The 21,704-nt window shown below is 35.9% G+C and overlaps 1 long non-coding RNA gene across 3 annotated transcripts in view; it reads left to right on the plus strand.

Moving 5' to 3' along the window:
* The window catches only part of LOC106506349 (uncharacterized), a 411,165-nt gene that overhangs the window by 134,699 nt on the left and 254,762 nt on the right, over positions 1-21,704 (plus strand). Inside the window, exon 3 of one of the 3 annotated variants that reach the window (XR_014829257.1) lies at positions 10,351-12,800. The exons of the other annotated variants lie outside the window; for them this stretch is intronic. This is a non-coding gene — a long non-coding RNA (uncharacterized LOC106506349). Of the gene's footprint in view, positions 1-10,350; positions 12,801-21,704 lie in introns of those variants that run through there. 3 annotated transcript variants of the gene reach the window in all.

Consider the following 21,704-nt stretch of genomic DNA (forward strand, 5'->3'; position numbering starts at 1 on the left):
CTCATTCATTGTGAACTATTCTTCTTGAGTAAAGGACTTTTAGATTGAGATTTTCCTTTTCATCACTGGACTCCCCTGGGTGAACTTGAGCACATTATGCCACTGCTATTCCAAGCCAAGTGGTTGGGTTCTCTGAGGTCATTTATATTAATTCTGCCCATTGGTTTTCCTTTTCTGATAGTAAGTCATTCAACCATTTCCCAGTTTTGCCTCACCTGAGATGTATCTTGCCATAATTGCTTGAAACCCTGGTTTCTAGAGTTAATATAGATGTTCTTATTTAAATATATCTTGGGGGATTTAATGAGGGAAAGGATTTAAATACATCAAATGAGATAAAAATTTCAAACTAAGAATCCCAATGGTGTTTTAGTAAAGCCAGTTTGACCTGATTAATCTCTTTGACTCCCAAAATCATTAGTGAAACCAACAGGCTATTTAACCTAAAGAACAAAGTAAAGAATATACTATTGAAAAATAACTACTCAAGAGAGCTAATATAATTTCCTTCCTTGTTAAAAAAATTTACAATGAAAGATGAAGGTTTTTTGTTTAAAAACAGTTTGTTCGATGTACCACATTGATAAGATTGGATGATTAGATCTCCTCAGTTTTAGATCAAACATTCAGTGAATATGAATATGTTTGTATATATGTATTTGGACATGAATATACTCCATAAATTTATTTAAGCAATGAGATGGCAAGAAAAAAAAAACTTTATTTTTTGTGATCTTGCTGGAGATGTTTTAAATAGTTCTGTTGTTAGTTCAACTTGTGACATCTCATTGTGTGAATATTTCAATATTTGGAACCACACTGGGCTCTGGAATTTTGATAAATACAGGCCCCTGATGTCAATCAGACTAGCAGGAAGTCACCTTGCTTCAGCTATGCATGCCCTAAGTAATAGATAATTTTGTGATGTAAATATATAGATCATGGATAAGGACAGAGCAACCTCAAAATATACACTTACTTGTCTTCTAAATTTTTTTATTAAAGTATAGTTAATTTATAATGTGCTAATTCACTTACTCGTTTTTAATTCCTCATGTAAGTTTGAATGAGAACAGGTAAGGCCATTCTAAAACAGTCTGTGATCTTGATACACAAAATGTGATTGAAGAAAAATAATTAGTACCATCTTTTAATCCTCTTAGAAATACAGATTCTCAGAACCCTCCCCAGATCTAACTGAAATTGGCATATTAATTTGATCTCCAGGTGATATGTATGCATATTACAGTTTAAAAACCACTGCTGGAGTAATTTAATCAGATTCTCCCCTATTGTTGGAAGGATACAATGATAAGAAACCAGATACATTTTCTTTCTCAATTTTTTTCCAACTGTATACTTCCAGTGATACTGAAATTGTGTCCTGGCCTTTCAACCTGACCATCAACAATGAAGATAATAATCTTGTTCCTATTTCCCTTATGTTTGTTTGAGGTGAAGGTAGATCTATTCTCATTACTCAAGACTGGGTCTTTGTTGTTTCTAACATATGCTAATAACAGAAGCTTCCTATCTTATCCCAGTTTCTTAAATATGAGCCTTTTCAGATTACTTTTCACACAGCTACTAGATAGACTTATATAAGCCCAATTCTGTCACATCTGCTATTATTCTGTAGCATCTCTCTATAACTTTCAGGGTGAAAATACAAATTCTTGCTGCAGCATTTTAGGAATTTTATCACCTTCCTAGCTTTTAACTGTAGCTTGTGTGAATATAGCAAATGTCACTGATGCCCCCCAACATCCTTTCAGCCCACCTGAGTCCACCTCCCAGGACTCTGAAATCTCCCATGGCTCTCCTCTTCTCTGCCCAAGGGTTTTTCTCCTCAGGGCCAGAGCTTGGGGTATCTCACCAGGTGCAGTTTGGAAATGCTAGGAGTTAGCCACCCTGGGCAACCCTCAAACAATTGTGAGTAAGGGTTCATTGATAAATATATCAGTCTCACTATCCTCTTGAGGGAAAATTCTTAGATTGTTTTCAAATGGTTTCTCCAAGATTCTCCAGTGGAATTGAGTTCCAGTAGCTCAGACAATTGGCTTAATAACATGCTTTGTTTTGGCTTGTCTCTCTTTTCAGTTACTCACTCTTCTCACTTGCAAAACTACTTGAACTCAAGTGCTTCACTAAGGGCCTGCTTTCTGGAGGATTTGAAGCGACGGCAGTTAGTACTGGATGTGACTCTTGAAAGCAGATTCTCAGTGCTGCATTCTGAAATTAGATCACTTGCCAGTAAGATGAACATAAGAATCACTTTGCCAGTAGTAAGGGGGGGTGATGATAACTTTGGTGCTGGAGGAAACTGGGACCAGGTGGAGATGGAAGGGGAAGAACTTGCTTATGCAAAAGTGCTATCACTTGAACATATGAAGTCAAGCATGATGAAAAGGACAGTGGAGTTTGCTGGCATTCATTAAGTGCTTTGGAATCCTTGAAGAAGGGGAATAAAAGGTTTAGATTAGCAAACTGTCTTTTCAGAGCAAGCTGTAAGATCTAGAAGGCCTCTGTTCCAATCTTTCAAAAGACCCTTATCTCATGCACCTAGAGGAGCCTAGCCTCATGGACTCAATTGCTAGGGTGAGATCTTAACAGAGCACAAGAAGGGGCATGTAGTCTCTGCAGCACAAGTTTCCAGACTTGAGCCAGTTGTCAGAATCAGGGGCCAGCCAGCCCCCAGCTTCCTGCTTTAAGTACATGTCTCTTATCTCTTTGCTGGAGAACTTTAGCAAACTCATTAGGAGCACTTAGATACCTAAGTGCAGCACTTTCTGCACTTAGGTAACCCAGAGGAGTGTGGTTGAGTGGCTGGGGAAGACTTAACCACCCAGGAGGTGGTCCTTGATAATGGGAGATGAGAGTCCTGGATAAAGAACTCAGGCTCCCACCATTCATTGAGAACCCTGAGACCTACTCTTCCTGGTTTTTTAAATGGTCCATATAGGATTTAACACCGATCAACTAAACATCAGATTGCTCATTAATACATCCTTTTTCTTTTTGGTTTCTCTCCTTTTTTCATCCCATTTTTCCCTAGCTCGTTTATGCTTCCCAAATTCTTGCTTTGGGGTCTGATTTTGGGGAGACACAAACTCAGGCAGTGAAGCTCTCGTTGTTCCTTGAACACATCAGCTTCATACTCAGAAGGTTCTCATGCTGGTTGGGAAAGAGCTAAGTGCCACTACCAGAGTAAAAGATTCCTGTGCTTTCTCTTAAGAGACCTCCCAGGAAGATAGTTACTATTCTGCTGGATCTCCTATTGTAAAAATTCTGTGCCTTAGCCTTTTAAGCATAGAAACCTAATTTTTGTGTACCAAGAAGTATTATGCCTGTCAAATATTTCTTCTCTGCTTCTTTGGCTTGCATTTCTATGGAAACCTAAAATCTTCCTTCTTTATGTATACTAACAATTTCAAGGAAAATATAGGCAGCTTTTCTTGAGAATCATCCAATTTTCCTTGAAGACTTTGCCTTTACATAGCTCTTTATGTTTTAATTTTATACTTTGCCCCTTAAGGAATACATTTATTTCCTCTCTAAATTCCTAGAGGGCACCACCAAAGCAGTCTTCAAATATTTATTAAATATTCTCCACAATATTTTCTCAAGTTTTGGTGACTTACCAGAAGCTTCTTTATCAGCCTTCCACCTCACTGCCTTAGACTGTCAGGTGGAAGCAACATTGGAAAACTTCCCTTGACCATTAAGTAATTAAATCCCTTTCTTTGCATCCTGCATATACTTTTATTATAGGAAGAATCCCATTTAATTGCAGTTTTCTATGTGAATACCCTTGAGATCAGAAACTATGTCTTATTAATCTTTGTACCCACAAGACATAATAAGCCCTCATTGTATGTTTGTGGAACTAATGATTATCTGTGCTGTAGGAAGAAATAGTACAAAAGAATCTTCACAAGCCTATGATACTCCTAGCAGGATGTCTATGTTGAATTGTGGTTTAAACCATTTTGAGGGGTTTCCACAATCTAGAAATAACACTCCCCAAGTCAGAATGGCTTCTTGACCATAATTTCTTGGTGAATTCACAGAGAAATAAAAATATCAAAGAGTAAATTAACTTGGCATCAACTATATAATTCTTGCCCAACTTCTCAATAGTATAGTTGTCCAGGCCCTAAAAGTGGTTTCCAAGTGATTCTTTCATGTGAATAATTACTTGTTACATATAAAGTAGCCAAGGTAATGTGTTAAATACTTTCTGCAGCAAGAGAGATATTTCACCTAAAAAAGTATCTAAAAATTACACAGGTAGCACAAATTCATGGCTTATAAATAGAATCTTAGTGCTCTTTAGACAGGTTTCTTACCAGCAGCCGTGAGACATGGGCTTATCCTAGTGGCTGTCCATTTAATCTTGCCAAAAAAAACCACTTGAAAGGATGAAAAGCACCGAAGTATATCATGAAAGTACCACATGACATAGGGTAGCTATATCAGATATTGTTTTCTTGGACTTTTAACAGCAATATAAGCTTTTAGAAAATGATTAATGTGGAATAAAAAATAGTCGTAATTTATACTAAGATTTTTTTAAGTGTATCACAATATACATAACTTTTATTATAAAGCTAAAGAATTAAATATTAATAAATGTAATAACTAATGAGCACCTGCTATGAATCAGGTACTATAATATGTTTTCAATGTAGAAAGATTAGAGAATGTAGATAACCTAACAGCAAAATAATACTTTTCATAGATAGTACGGTTAAAAACCTCTCTCTCTCTCACATATGCACACACATAAACATTTCTGCACACACCAAAGTAGACAGTCCATTTGTCTGCCTATTGTAATTGCCATGAGGCAGCTACACTTATAAATAAGAGGGTGTACTGAATTTGTTCAGAGGACAATTTGTCCTGACTGATGTGGATACACACACACACAAGTTTTGCAGCTCTTGTTGGTTGGTCACCTGCTTAATAATAATCCTTCATTTTTCCTTTTTAAGAAAAAGCCATTAAAAAAATGTGGGGGAGTCACATGCAGTAGGGGAGGCTGGATGCCTCCTTAAACCTAGGAATTAAATCTTGATTAATTAAAGCACTCCCATTTCACTTGCTAGTGTTGGAACTAAGAATGCAAATGAGGCTCAGATGTATTGAGTGAAGCAAAGACTTTCAGAAAACTTTTGAGAAGGATCTGTTACTTTTAAGATGCAACATGAGGATTGAGGATGTTCTTTACATGGGATTTCTCATATTTCTCTACTTACTTGACTTTTTATTCCAAGCTACTTTGGGAAAATTTTGTACAGTAAACAGCCTTCAAAGATAGATATAGTTTTGGAGTTCAGGACAGGTTTGCCGACTGTCCAGCATAATAAAGATGATAACACCTTTCAGCACAAAAGGCAAGCAAGATTGCTTAAAGCTTATGATAAAAGGATTTCCTCATATCAGCATACCTCTCCTAAAAAAGCAACCCACAGATTAGGCAGGCATCACCAGGCCCTTATCACATTGCCCCATGGAAACTGAGACTTTGGGAAATAGTTCAAAAAATTGATTATACTATGGTCATTGCTTTTAATATGAGTAATAAACTGTCCCTTTCTGACTTAAGAGTCTCATTCTTCTGTCAACATCCATGGAATGGTGGCAAACTTATATGCTAGCCTGCAGTAATGTTAAATCTCTATAGAGTTCTTGACACTCTCCTTCTCACTCCTGGCCATTGCATAATGTCCTGTGAAGTTGTGAGAGCAGAGCTGTGGCAGCCACTTTATGATCATGAGGATCCAAATCTGAGGACAAAGGTCAATTCAGTGTTGTGGCAGAATATTTTATATATATGTATATATGGAGAAAACCTGGGTTACTGAAGATAATTTTATGGTAACTTGGAATTTTTCTACTTCTAGATTAATGTTAGTTGAAATGTTCCATTTTGCCTATTTTTAAAATCATTTGAGTCACACTTTTGGTTAATGGTAGCAAAAGCATTTAGTCTAAATCATCAAGGAATGCAAAGGGCCTGTTTTAAGGGCCGGTTTACTGGCAACAAACACAATAACATCCAACCTTTATTAGTACCTATATGCAAGCTTAGTAATAAATATTTGTGGTACATTAAAAAATGTAATATTTTTTGGTATTTCTAGGGCCATACCTGTGGCATATGCAGATTCCCAGGATAGGTGTTGAATCAGAGCTGTAGCTGCCAGCCTGTGCGACAGCCAGAGCAATGCCAGATCTGAGCCGCATCTGCAACCTACACCACAGCTCATGCAACACCGGATCCTTAACCCACTGAGCAAGGCCAGAGATCAAATCCATGTCCTCATGGATGCTAGTCAGGTTCATTAACCACTGAGCCACAACGGGAACTCCTAAAAATGTAATTCTTAAGCAACATCCCTGCATGGTTGTTGTTATTATTTTAAACAAAAAGAATCTGAACCACCAGAGTATAAGGAATAAACCTAAGATAATTTAGAGACTGTATGACAAATGGGATTCAAATCCAGGTCCACCTGGTAACAAAGCCTATGTTCCTATAGTGTCTCCCAAATTGTCAGGATGCTCAGTATTTGTCCTTTTGGTTCTGACTTCCATGATAAGCATGTAACAGTGAATTCTTCCTATATAAGTGGGGATGAATTTGGACCAGTTGTATAAGTCTCTGTGCCAGTAAATGCCAGGAAACATTCTGCCTCATAATGAACTTTTTAATTTGTCCCCAAACAGTAATTTAAGATTAGAGGTCTGCTAGGTTTTCAGATCAGAACTGAAAATTAGATGCTGACGAGCTATTGCTGAAAGTGAATTTGTCCTGCTTGTTGTGGACTAATGTTGTCAACATATATTATCCTTGTAATCGCAAAAGATGGTGTGTTGTACTGATAGATAACCAAAAGAGAGATTAGCATACCTCCAGTTAATCTCTTATTCAGTAGTCTTTTATTGCTGAAAAACTGCTCCAACCTCCTCCTAAACCGGAAACTACAGACAGGGAAAAACCCCAGAGTACTGGATTTTAAGCTTTATGCTCTTATGAACCAGGTTTGACTACTTCAAATCACTCTCACTTAGGCTAGTGTCTACTCTGACCTATTCACATGAATAGATAAATTAACAAATTAGATCCAAGGAGCTTATATTTATTATATATTTCTATATAGATACATATGGTGGGGATATGGCAACAACGTCCTCTGAGTTTTCTGGGTAAAAAAATCTTCATGAAATGGAACATTTCTTAGTATATAACTTGTTTTTTGAATTGCAGTTGCTTGTATTTAGTTAATTCATATGATTCCTGGATGATTTTCTATTCTAATTGAGCGTGACAATTAGCTTCTTAGGGTGGTCAAAAGAGGTGAAAGTATTCAATGAAGATTTTGAAGTGTTAGAGAGTTTGATTTGAAATAAAAAAGATGATTAAAACATCCTAAAGTTTTCCTTTCTGTGTCTGTACTACCAGGAGTGACATCAGAATATAACTTACTTCTCAACTGTAATATAATTTTTAATATAAAAGTTACTTGTTATTATTCACTACCATGGCCCAGAAGAGAAACAAGATCCAAATACATTATCCATTGTAATATAGCTTTGACGTGTATTTCCCTAGTGCAGTTGTTTTCCAGGGAACCTAATCCTAATTATTTAACACTTTCAAAGTCAATAAATTACTGGAGGGAAGCAAAAAGCCTGTTGGTGGGTGAAGTTTCTCTGTGAAATGAATGTCGTTTCATGAAGTGAGAAGTTACAACAAGGTATCATTTAATAATAGCGAGTAATATTTTAAAATTACTGTTTAGAAATGTATTGCCTGATATTAAAATGACTTTATATAAATGCTGTGTCCTCAATTTAAAAGGACATTGGTAAACCCCCTAGGACTAAACAGGCCTTTTCTCTACCTAATTAAATTAAGTGCAGTGTACAGTGCCTCTCTGCAAAGATTAACAGAATGCATTCCTTGTCAGTTTAAGTGTTGCCTGTGGCGGTATTTTTTTTTTCTAATTTAATTAAAAGCTGTTCTTTTATGAAGAACAAGCTTGCAGCATAATTCCTCTTACGTTTACATTTCTAAAGGCTGTGGGAAAGAAAGTGAAGAATGAAGAGAACGAAGAAAAAAGACAAAGAGAGGAGAGGGGACCATACTATAGATATTCAAAGGGAAGTTAATAATATTTCCTGGTTTTCAGGAAAATTTTGAAAGGAGATAAACCAGGTGTCTGGGAAGACAACAGTTTTCACTGTCATATGTTAGAACATATCTGCCTCTTATGCCGGGTCAGCAGCCTTGATAAGAATGCTGGTCATTTGCCAAAGAGGTATTGCACCACAAATCTCCACATATTTGCATACCCAATGTGCTGCTGTTTCCATATAATGGAATATTATTCAGTGATAAGGGATGTTCTAAGGTACACAAGTTGTGGATGAACCTGAAGGTCCTGTTGTGGCTCTGTGGTAACAAACCTGACTACTGTCCATGGGGATGTGTGTTCAGTCCTCGGCCTCTCTCAGTGGGGTAAGGATCCAGCACTGAAGTGAGCTGTGGTGTAGGTCACAGATGTGGGTCAGATCCATGTTGTTGTGGCTGTGGTGTAGGCTGGCAGCTGCAACTCTGATTTGGCCCCTTGCCCGAGACCTCCATATGCCCTGGGTGAAGCCCTAAAAAAAGACCAAAAAAAAAAAAAAAAAAAGGTTGTGGGTGAACCTTAAATGCATGTTGCTAAGTGAAGTAAACCAGTTCAAAAAACATCACAAACTCCATTATTCCCACATTGGTATCAGTTAACAATTATGATACCATGACTTGCATATACTGGAACTGTGCAATGAAGTATATGGATGACAGATGGCAGGAGTCGGGTTTTTCACTGTTGGTTACGGATAAGCTAGGAGAGGAAGCTAAAATGATCCATGTGGTAATGGGTTAGAGTTGAAGCCATTAGTATGAATTCGTAGTTAGTTTACAATAGATACTTAGAGATAGAAATATTTATGGATGTATGTATATACACTTGTTAGTACACACAATACATCTTGCTCTGTCAGCTGTGAGGATCTAGAAGCAACAGCTCCTTAGTTGTCTGATATCATTCTTCAATGAAAGGAATGAGGACCCCTTGGAGAAATGGCTAATATTAGGACTGGGGGCAGAAAATATGCAACATGAGCCTAGAGTATCTTGTAGTGGCAGAAAGAAAGTAAGACAGAAATAACAAACAGTGGTGAGACATGTCAAAAGAGAAAGCTAGAACAAAATGAACAACACAATGAATGAAATTGTACTGGGTTATATTCCAAAGTATAAAATAAATATCCATGAGCCCATGCTGATATAAATGGTTGAGTACTTACATAAGTGGAGGGGGATTGAAAAATATCTGGTGCAGAAGTCCAAAATATTTATAGGGTATTCATCCTTCATGGAAAGGGAACATTCCTCCCCACTTTTTAAATATAGGTTTTGTACAATGACTTCTTTCCTAGGGCAACTATGTGGAAAGGGGAAAATGAGTAACTTGACTGGAGGAAACGGACAAGCACTACCTCAGACAAAAGTTCAAAGTTAACAGTCCTAGGTCATATTAATAGTATGTACTCTTGATAACGTGTGAGGAAAACAGTGCTTGCCTCTTGAGGTTTTCTTCGCAAAAATGAATAATGTCAATGAATAATCTAATCATGAGAAATACATCAGAAAATTTCCAACTTTGAGACACTTTCTGTATAATACCTGACGTGTACTCCTCAAAACTGTCAAAGTCACCACCACTGCCAACAACAACAAACAAAGCCAATTGAGAGCTCAAGAAGAGCCTAAGGAGGCATGACTACTTAATGCAATGTGGTATCTTGGTTGGGATCCCGAAACAGAAAACAGCATCAGGCAAAAACTAAGGAAATTTGAATAAAGTGTGGACCTTAGTTAGAATAATCTATCAATACTTGTTCACTAACTGTAACAAATACAGCATGTTAACATAAGATGTTAAAGTGGAAATTGGGTGTGGGCTTATGGGCACTGTCCACACTAACTTCCAAACGTTTCTGTAAATCTAAAACTGTTATAAAATTAAAACTTTATTTGGAAAAAAAAAGTTTAAAAAGGCAGTATTATTTAAAGATTAAGAGAAAATAATTTAAGCAGTAGTTATAGCTAATATATCTATGGCTTGGTAGCCAAAAGCCTATATGTTGAAATGATGGAAAAAGTGAGGAGAAAAGAAAAGGAAAAAAAAAAGGCTTACCGACCTGGTTTTTCTAATCTTATTCTTCTGACCCAGCTTCTGGGTCAATGGTGTAAATGAGTAACAGATGTACAACTCGGATGTCTTCCAGCATTAAGGAGAGTGTGGTGCTCAGCAAAGATTCCAGACAGCAATTCCTCCCGTCTGCCAAAAACATCCATCAGGGACAGTCCAAAAATGAGAAGATCGTTTCAACACACAACTGAAAAGGGCAACCTATGATGAAGGAAAGGCATTACAATGCTCAAAGGGGATAAAAAATTCACCATTTGGAGGCTAATATAATTTCAGATAAGTCCTGTCTTTTCTTTAATGAGATCGTAATATGAGTCATCTGTCTGTTGTGTGTATTTTGAACATCACAGTTCTTGTGATTAGTATGGAAAGTCCATTATGGAAGGCTACAGATATATTTTTTTTAAATTTTATAATTTTTTCCATTATAGCTCATTTACAGGGTTCTGTCAATTTTCTACTGTACAGCAAGGTGACCCAGTCACACATACATGTATACATTCTTTTTTCTCCATCATAAGTGACTAGATAGAGTTGCCAGTGCTACACAGCAGGATCTCATTTCTTAGATAAAGTTTTTAGAAATTGTTCTTTTATTTTTTTTGAAATAAGAAAATAGCACCCACGAAATGAATACTAATCTGTTTTTTTTAATATGTTATGATGAACATCTGCCCTATGTTATAGTTTCATAATGACAAGATTTTATTCAGTTTTGCTTCCATAGTTGCTTGCCCTAACAGTTTAAGTGAGGGAAGGGGGTTAGTGGAGTAATTTTACAGCAATTAAAGCCACCTTGTGGTAGGTCAGTTCACTGTTTGCTTCTCATTTCTCAGCATAAGACCCTTCAAGCAACAAGAATATGGCTATTGAAAGAGCTGGATTCAGCAGTTGAAGAAAAATCTCCTTGTTACGTGTTGGATATGGTTTTGTACAGAGAATTTGAGTAGCTTTTGGTTAAAATGGCTTCTGGAGGCATATTGCTTCCTAGGATTCATATACTATGAGTTGTTCTGTCTTAAGAACAAAACGAAGTAAAACAAACACAAAGTCATGAAATGTGTTGGTTTCTGAACAGTTTGAAGACCCAAAATATACTACAATATTTTCTTTATCTGCAGAATTTCTTTTAAGTTATAAAATTAATCAAAATACCTTGAAATGCCTTTTTTTAACATCAACAGAGTCATTTCAAAAAAAATTTTAAATTTAACCAGTTGAAACCAGCTATCTACCAGAGGTCTTTTTGCTTCTGAAAAGCTTAACTCTTACAAAACCATAATTCTCAAGAAAAGTACCAGAAGCTATTGATATCCTCTATGTGACAAGCACTTTGAAAATGTTATTTCACTCAGTTCTCACAAAGGATTTCTAAAATAGTCTTAGTTACAATTTATAAATGAGAAAATTGAAGTCAGGAGTAATTAACCTAAGATCACATAGCTATGACTGCTATATGGCCTCAAGCCTCAAAAATAAATAAAATACATACACATACATATATACACATATTACATGCACATGTATAAATGTATAATTTATATTATATGTTATGATTTATGTATGTCGAGTATATACATACTTGATTTAAAGTAACAGACTAAGCTAGCATTCAAGTTTAGAACAGATTAAAGTGTTTCTAGATGGAAGATCTAAATTTTGCGAGTGCATGGACCATACCATGTTATTTTCCACCCAGCCTAATGCCCAGAAAAAAGTAAACCCTTGATTTTAGCCAATGACTGAGTGGAAAATGTTTGAAAATCAAATTTCTCATTGACTGACATTTTCCTGATGTTCAACCAGTGGAGGCAGCTGTGTTAAAATTTGCTAGTGGCTCAACATTTTGAGACATGTCTCACATGGTCTCTATCTCAATTTAGACATGGTCATCCAAGAAAAAAATATGAACATATTTATAGTTTGGCTCTGTCTGTACCAAATCTCTTCTCACTTTTGTCACAGGAGATTTACTGTTGTCCAAACTGGGAACTAGATCAGGTGGCCAGAGTTTAGATGACTTAATAAATCCAATGTCGGGTAGTGTGTGTGTTATTTGTCTTAGCTTTTTTCCTCTTTTTTCAAAGCTATGTTTTATTATATTTTTTATTTTGTATATGAGTGAGAGAGTAGTTTAGGACTACCCCCAAGTGAGTTATAAATATAACTAATAATAAAATGAGTTTTATTATAGACATTATGGATTTCTTCTCACCTCCTCCACCATCCAAACAAGCAGAATGATAATTGCAAAATGACATTCCAAATTACTTTAAAGGAATTCTTTTTAAGGAAATCTTTTATCCAGAAGATTTATTTTGTGACGAGAGACTTGAAAAATTCTCAATTTTAGTGGACAAATATGAATGAATGATCTAGGTTACTAGAAAGAATTGCCAATAAGTGGTAATTGCTATCATGTGCAGAGACTACAAAGATGAGTAAGATACGGCTTTCTTGTACTAAGGAGTTTTGTACTACTGTGATGTGACAAGATAAAGCAGTTTTTAAAATTTTGAACCTCAATTCATTTTTGCATTTTTCTGATATTTTTCTCTATCTAAAAATGTCTCTACTGTTATGGTTTATGGGGAAATCAGATAACAGTAGTTACTTGTTCAATAGTGGCTTGTTTTATGCTATACAGCTTAGAGGAAAAAGGATAAAGATAGATCTATTCTGCTTCTGTCACCAACCAGCAAGGGGTCTTGCATTTTACCCTTAACTGTGAATTGGGTGTCTCATGTTAAATTACTCGGTGCATGAACCAGAGGTCTTCTTTTAAGTGTATAATGCACGTGATGCACTTAGCTAAGCAGCTATTCTGTATGTAATAAAGGAAATGTCTGCTTATATTTCAACTCAGTTAACCCTCCTCACAATTAAGTGGTCTTAAGCAATTCAATTGCCTCTATATGTTACACAAAGTACTGTGTGATACTGGATCCAGGATATCAGGATGGGGTTTGATTCCCAGCATCACTGCTGCCAAGATCAATGGACTTGCACATGTTACTTCCATGAACATCATACTATCACTCTGAAGAATGGTGATAAAAACATGGTTATTTCTTCTCATTTAAAGCTTTAATGTACCTACTATTTTTTAAAGACTTCCTAGTGAATACACAGTTTATTGTATGGCCTTGTGGGATGCACTAATTACCATTTTTTTGTGTGTGATAGAGCAAACTAATACTGTGTTGCAGGTAACCATTGGTCCTCAAGTATTTCATACAGTGTTCACTGTGTCCTAGTTTCTAACTCTTCTTCCTCTTCCTTTCCTTTCCTTTCTCAATGGGTTAGCCTCTAAAATTTATTCAACTCTACTGTAACCTTGCAGTAATGCATATCTATATAAATGAGAATATATTGAAAAAGCTACTGCCCCTTTATTTCAAACCCTAATCAGAAATGGTAATGCAGAGTGTTCAGTCTTTAAGGCCAGACTGAACTTTCCTCCATGTCACTAATATGTTATTTATATCCCCCCAAATGCATCAAGATGTATCTTCTTTGAAAATGCATCACTGATTAATTTCTAGGATATTCTACAATATTTGATTATATGATGTTTCTCTCTTCTGCCCAGATAGCATTTCTCTAATTGGGCATAAGGGCAGGGATATTTAAAACTATAAGAAATAATTCTTAAGAGACTGGTCAACATCCACTTTTTACACTGCAGAAATCAGCAGAAATCACAAAGCCTCTTGTCTTTTGGTAGAGGTAGCAGTATCTTATGTCCAGGGACACTTGAGTATCCTGTTGTGGCTTGGCATTAAAACAAATTCACTGATGTTCTGTAGGTCTACAGGCTGGCCTTTTGTTTATTATTGTTATATTTTATTTGTATAGATATCCTACCATGTTCCGTGCTATAAATAGTGATGTTTTTATTGTTAGTACCGTACACTTAATAAAACTGCAGTTTTCCTGGCAATTAATTGTGCTGACAATCAATGCAGGGCTGTAGGCAGTGCATTTATGTGCTGAGTTTTTGATGAGTGAAGCCCTAAGAAGTTGGGCTGTCAAAATTAAATACACTGCTCAGACATAAAGCCACATTCTGTTTTTGGTTTGACCAAATGACAGTTGATTACAGGCTGACCCAGACCTGGTTTTGCTTGTAAAGTACAGAATATTTGGTCACCTTTAAGCAATAAGGTTAGACATTTATTTAGGACAAAATAGCATGATAAAATTACTCATGTCTGCTTTTTCTTAGGGTGTAGTCTATTTTTGATAAAACTTCCTTCTTTTGAAGTGCCCTAGCCGCTTTTGGAAAGCTTTTTGCTTTCCATCAAACTTAAGATAAAATACACATGTATGCTTGGTGTTTTGGGTAGATATATCCAATTTACTCAGATAATTTCCCTGGATTAAATATGACTGATGACTATATTTTTCTCTCAATTTTTTTTCTTCCATGTCCTAAACAGCATTCTTCTATGACATTTGACTTTGTGTCCTGACTCACTGGATGTTTAATCTTTGTCCAATAATGATGGCACAGACAGATCAAAGACCCTTGATGATTGGAATAGGAAAAATTTTTCATTTAGAAAATGGCTTCAAGCAACATTTTATTATCTAGTAGCAAATCTATTTGAAAAGTAAAAATGAACTATTATTTTAATAATCCTCAAATTGTCCAGAGTTCTTATTGTCATTTTCCTCAAAGTATATTTAGGCAATAATTAGTAAAAAACTGAAAGTCCTTGCTCTTATACCTTCATAATAGATGAATATATAAAACTTAATTCATACTTAACTCCCACAATTTTGTTTATCAAAGATGGGTTTGAATCAAATGAGCCATTTTTGTCATATAGTCCATATTTTAATAATGGATGAAATGTTGAGCTTCATATTTTCCTTTTTGTTTTAGCTATTAAAATATTTTCATATATGTCATCTCAGATTTACAAAAGCTATTTATATAGCCTAGTGAGTTACTGAGGACTGAACCTTGTTCAGAATAGTCACTAAACAAACATTTGGTTACTGACTGAACAACAACAACAAAACCTCAAGTAAATAATAATGTTATAGTAACCCAGTCTATTGGCGTATGTACTGTTTTATAATCTTTTCTTTATATAGTTTGTTGTAATAATTAAAAATAATAGATCTTGGAATTCTGATTTCCATTTAGGGATGTTGAGGGTTGGAAAGGACATTGCTCCAAACCATACAACAAAAAATGACCTGACAACAAATGACATGATTTTTGTTAAATCCATGAAATTTTGAAGTCACAAGATAATCAACTACTTCAAAATATAGAGACAATCACTTGTAGGGAGATGTGAAGCATACATTCTCATTTACCAGGGCAAGAAGCAGCCTGATACTGGTAAGCAGAGTTCAGGTAGGATGATTGATAAATTGATGGAGGGTTGTCAAATATGCACTGCAAATGTAGCTGCAAAATAGGAATTATCTACATTCTCGTATAGATTTTCCTGCACGAAATTCATCAGATGATCACAATGACACACAAAAAATGGGCGTGTTCTAAGAAAGCTTCCCTTGTAGTGAAAACCTGAGAGAAGGGATCAGCTGTGAAAAGGGTACAGAACCACACTGGAGCATTTTCACTTTTATTGCTTCAAGGGATAAAATTCTTATTCTGGGAAGAGAAGGGTAAACAAATGTTGTTTTAAGAGCATAGAGAAAATCTACAGCTAGGGAAAGGGAATAGAGGAAAAACTCCCCATCACTGCAAGAGGAATAGGAATATCTGCTAGGCCAATGGAGGAAAAAAATCCCTGAGAAAACTAAACCCTTCAGACCCACAGGACATGATATCTGCCTGAGGTTTTATCAGAACCACATAGAATGCTCTCCTATTCCCTACTACTAGGATAGCAACTAACAAGTAACTTGGATGAACAGACCCCTGAGGTATGGTGCAAAGGATGGATTAAAGTTAAGTGTAGATAATATATTTAAAAAACAAGCAAAACAACGCAAGACAAGTTACAAGCCTAAACACAAGGTATTGCTAAAAGAAATTTGAAGTCTGTGATGTGCTTTGTGTAAATATGGGCAGCATACCTCCTAACTAAATGAACACAAATTCGAGAATTAGAGGCCTATTTGAAATAAAGGTGAGCCCATTTTTCAGAGGAAAAAAATAGTCTTTTCTAAGCCTTTATTGTCCTTCACAGATGTCTAGATATCAATTAAAAAAATGAAACACACCATATGGCAATAAGTATACATCACAATTTGAGAGACCAAACAACCATCAGAACTAGACTCAGATATTAAAGTTGTTGGAGCTATACGAAAAAGTATGTAAAGTAATTGTTTCACTATGATTAATATGGTAAAGTCTCTAAGGGAGAGAGTGCAATAAGCAAGATGAGCAGAGAGATAAAAAATTATAAGGAAAATAAAGGAAAATGCTAGAAATGAGAAATATAACAAAGATGCAGAATGTCTTTGAAGATCTCATTAATCAGCTGAGCAGAGCTGAGGGAAGAATCAGTGGATAGGAAGACAAATCTATAGAAATGTCACAAACTGAAACAGAGAAAATAGAGTAGGGAAAACAAAACAAAAGCATCCAAGAGCCCTGGAACAATATCAAATGATTAACAATACATGTAAATAGAATTCTAGAATGCTATCAGAGAATGAGACAGAATATTTAATAACTATTGGTTAAGAATTTCCCTAGATTATGAAGAAACCCCCAAACCTGATAAAAGAATACCACACAGGATAACTACTGTAATAAAATAAGAAAAATAAATTGAGGCAAGTAAAATAAATACAAGATAAAAGAAACAGATAATTGGTTAACTTTTTGGAGATAATTTTTAAAAAACGATTCTAACTTCAGTTCTTATAATAAAATTTATATACTTTAATACTAAAACTTCAAAAAAGTTTAAGGTTCATTTCATTCTAAAAGGGACTAGGGCTATCTAATTATAACTCACAAGGCTGAATTCTTAAATGAAAAAGTCATAGAATTGCCTACAAACACACACACACACACACACACACAAAATAAAAACAAAACCTCCGGATGGTCAACAATACATTGCTATCTCAAAGATGAGTCCTTGAGGCAGCTTCTGGTGCAAGGAAGTCTAGTGACTGGTGAAAGGGTGAGGAGACTTTGCCCAGCTCTAGCTCACAGGTGACTGTGCTCATGTTTTCTCCATGAAACTTCTCCCATAGCCAATAATACTTAGTATTTTTGAACACCTGCTATATGCTAGACCGTGTACTCAGAATTTTTCCTTAACTCATGTCATATCACCTCCACTCAAAAATGTAAATATTATCTCAATTTTACAGAAAAGAAAAACCTAAGTCTTAAAGATGCTGAATCTTAAAGAATCTTAAAGTGATTGGCTCTGAGTCACATAACAAGTAAATGTCATAACCAGAACTCAAACCCAAACTTGAGTAATTCCAAATTCCATTCTCTTTTTTCCCCCCTTAATTTGGAAATGGCATAATTGAGAAAAAAAGTTAATTTACTAAAGAAATGAGTAAATATGAATGAAAACACAAAAACACATCTGTAAAATTGAAAAAAGTTACTACAGTATGAAATAATACTAAAAGTATTTAAATTGATACAACTTTTCTAGTGGTACATATTTCTCATAACATACATCACGAACCTTAAAAATATATAAAGAAATTTGATCCATAATTCTAAAAATTCATCTTGAGGGAAAAAATCATAGATGTTTCTATAAGAGCATATTTTGTACAGTTTTTATTATTTAGAAATAAACTTCCAAAACTACAGAATTGGTTAAGTGAATTGCAGTACTTCTGAAACTTTTAAACACAAAATGCTAATGAACATTATAAAACTTTGTTTAGCAAAAGTATCAGTTAGCAAACAGCCTATATTACGTTTAAAAAAGCCAAAATTTCTTTGTGTAAATTCTACATTTTCGTAGTTATGTATTTAACATTATGTATTTATGTATAGATAGAAAAATACAATAAGTATCAAAAATCATATTCAGTATGATAGTTATTTTTTACTTTGTGCTGTTATGGGTTTGTCAGTGTTTCTCTGCAAAAAAAGAATTGTTTTTGAATTAAAACCAATCTTTCACATATATTTAAAAAGATCCCAATTTTGTGAAGAGAAAATTAATTTCTAATTTTCTAATTAATTTCACAAATAAAAGTTTAATGCACAAATTAAAAATTTGTAAGCTTCTATCAGATTTTTTAGCATAAACTTGTAGGTTGTACAAACATCCAGAAAAGGACAAATATGTTTTCAAATCATCAGTAAAAAATTCTTGGAGGAGACGTTTTGTGAAAAACAAAGAACATTTACGGAAGTAGTGAGTTCCACTTAAGGTCAGAAACAAGACTAATCACATTAAAGCAACAGATTTTTGACAAGAATATTCAAGTTTGAATAGATTGTGTCAGGACATTGAAAGGCAAAGAAATTGGGACAGATAGTGACTGAAAGATATTGTTGAAAGAAAGTTATGCAGCATATCTGCTTGTGGTATGCTAGATCAATTAAAGTACAGCACTTTTTTTTTTGTTTTTTTAGTAAGAAAATAGTGTCAGTTTATGTCCTCTGAGAAGCCAAGACTGGATTGGATATGCAAGATGTTTATTGTGGGGATGCTTGTAAAACATGAAGAACGGGCAGAAGTAGGGAAAAAGATCTCTAGACCACATGTGGAATCAAGATAGGAAAGCATTGAGTATAAAAACTTGCATGGTGGTGTTAGGGAGTGTTCTAATTTCATTCTTTTTCATGTGGCTGTCCAGTTTTCCCAGCACCACTTATTGAACAAGCTGTCCTTTCTCCACTGCATATTCTTGCCTCCTTTGTCATAGATGAGTTGGCTGTAGGTGTGTGGGTTTAATTCTGGGCTTTCTATCCTGTTCCACTGATCTATATTTCTGTCTTTGTGCTAGTACCATGCAGTTTTGACAACTGTTGCTTTGTAGTATAGTCTGAAGTCCGGGAGCCAGATTCCTCCAGCTCCATTTTCCTTTTTCAGGATGTCTTTGGCTATCCTGGGTCTTGTGTGCTTCCAAACAAACTTTAAAATATTTTGTTCAAGTTCTGTGAAAAATGTCCTTGGTAATTTGATAGGGATTGCCATTGAATCTGTTGATTGCCTTGGTAGTATAGTCATTTTGATAATATTAACTCTTCCAATCCACGAGCATGGTATATCTTTCCATCTCTTTGTGTTGTCTTTGATTTCTTTCATCAGTGGCTTGTAGTTTTCAGAGTACAGGTCTTTGTTTCTTTAGGTAGGTTTACTCCTAGGTATTTTATTCTTTTGGATGCAGTGGTAAACGGGATTGCTTCCCTAATTTTCTTTTCTGCTTTTTCATTGTTAGTATATAGAAACGCTGTTGATTTCTGTGTATTGATTTTGTATCCTGTGACTTTTCCAAATTCGTGGATGAGCTCTAACAGTTTTCTGGTAGAGTCTTTAGGATTCTCTAGGTGTAGTATCATGTCATCTGCAAATAGCAATAGTTTTACTTCTTCCTTTAGAACACTCCCTAACACCATACACAAAAATAAACTCCAAATGGATTAAAGACCCCAATATAAGACCAGACACTATCAAACTCCTAGAGGAAAACATAGGCCAAACACTCTCTGACATAAATGACAGCAACATCTTCTCGGATCCACCTCTTAGTGTAATGACAGTAAAAACAAAAATAAACAAATGGGACTTAATCAAACTTAAAAGTTTTTGCACAGCAAAGGAAACCCTAAACAACACAAAAAGACAACCCACAGAATGGGAGAAAATCTTTGCAAATGAAGCGACTAACAAGGGATTAATCTCCAAAATTTATAAACACCTTCTGCAGCTCAATACCAAAAAAAAGCAAACAATCCCATCAAAAAATGGGCAGAAGATCTAAACAGACAATTCTTCAAAGAAGACATACAGACGGCCAAAAAACACATGAAAAGATGTTTAACAGCACTCATTATTAGAGAAGTGCAAGTCAAAACCACTCTGAGGTACCAACTTACAGCAGCCAGCATGGCCATCATCAAAAAGTCTACAAACAATAAGTGCTGGAGAGGGTGTGCAGAAAAAGGAACCCTATTACACTGTTGGTGGGATTGTAAATTGGTGCAACCACTGTGGACAACAGTATGGAGATTCCTCCAAAAACTAAATATAGAACTACGATTTGATCCAGCAATCCTACTCCTGGGCATCTATCCAGAGAAAACCATGACTCGCAAAGACACATGTACTCCAATGTTCATTGCAGCACTATTTTCAATAGCCAAGACATGGAAACAACCTTAAGGTCCATTGACAGAGGAGTGGATCCAGAAGATGTGGTACATATACACAATGGAATATTACTCAGCCATCAAAAGGAACGAAATACCAGCATTTTTAACAATGTGGATGGACCTAGAAATTATCATGCTAAGTGAAGTCAGCCATACAATGAGACACCAACATCAAATGTTTTCACTGACATGTGGAATCTGAAAAAAGGACAGACTGAACTTCTTTGCAGAACAGATGCTGACTCACAGACATTGAAAAACTTATGGTCTCTGGAGGAGACAGTTTGGGTGGTGGGGGGATGTGCTTGGGCTGTGGGATGGAAATCCTGTGAAAGATTATGATCATTATACAAAAAAAAAAAAAAAAAAAACTTTCATGGTGAAGCAGAAAATGTTTTAGCCAACCTAATCATGGATGCCCAGATAAAACTTGCCCGCTAGAGTAATCCACAAGGGGCAGAGATGACCAGGTTCATGTATACCCTGCAGAGCTCAGTCATTGGCTGGACCACCCAGAGGAAGTGTGGATTGGCATGAATGCTGTGGTGCATCTAGAGTTGTGGCAGCTGAAGGCTCTCAACCATCTAGGCTCCCACAGCAGATTTTCTTGAAGGGACATCTGAATGGGACACCCCTTTGTGTATATCAGTCTCCTTGAGCTTCAGAGTTCCCTTTCTCCCCTTAGATAGGCAGTCATTCTGTGGTTCTGATGAGCCATTACTCCTGAGAGGAAATGTAGAAATGGGACATTAGGAGTTCCCATAGTAGCACAGCGGAAACAAATCTGACTGAGAACCATGAGGTTGTGGGTTTGATCCCTGGCCTTGCTCAGTGGGCTGAGGATCTGGTGTTGCTGTGAGCTGTGGTGTAGGTTGCAGATGTGGCTCGGATCCCATGTTGCTGTGGCTCTGGCGTAGGTCGGTGGCTATGGCTCTGATTAGACCCCTAGCCTGGGAACCTCCATATGCTGCCAGAGAGGCCCTAGAAAAGACAAAAAAAAAAAAAAAAAAGAATCCAGCATTGCTGTGAGCTGTGGTGTAGGTTTCAGATATGGCTCAGATCTGGCATTGCTGTGGCTATGGTGTAGGCCGATGGCTACAGCTCTGATTAGATGCCTATCCTGGGAA

This window comes from Sus scrofa, chromosome 15, assembly GCF_054392235.1.
Source record: "Sus scrofa isolate SSC_HxYL_T2T_F1_AM1 chromosome 15, Sscrofa_HxYL_maternal_Yorkshire_Landrace_v2.0, whole genome shotgun sequence".
Taxonomy (NCBI): Eukaryota; Metazoa; Chordata; class Mammalia; order Artiodactyla; family Suidae; genus Sus; species Sus scrofa.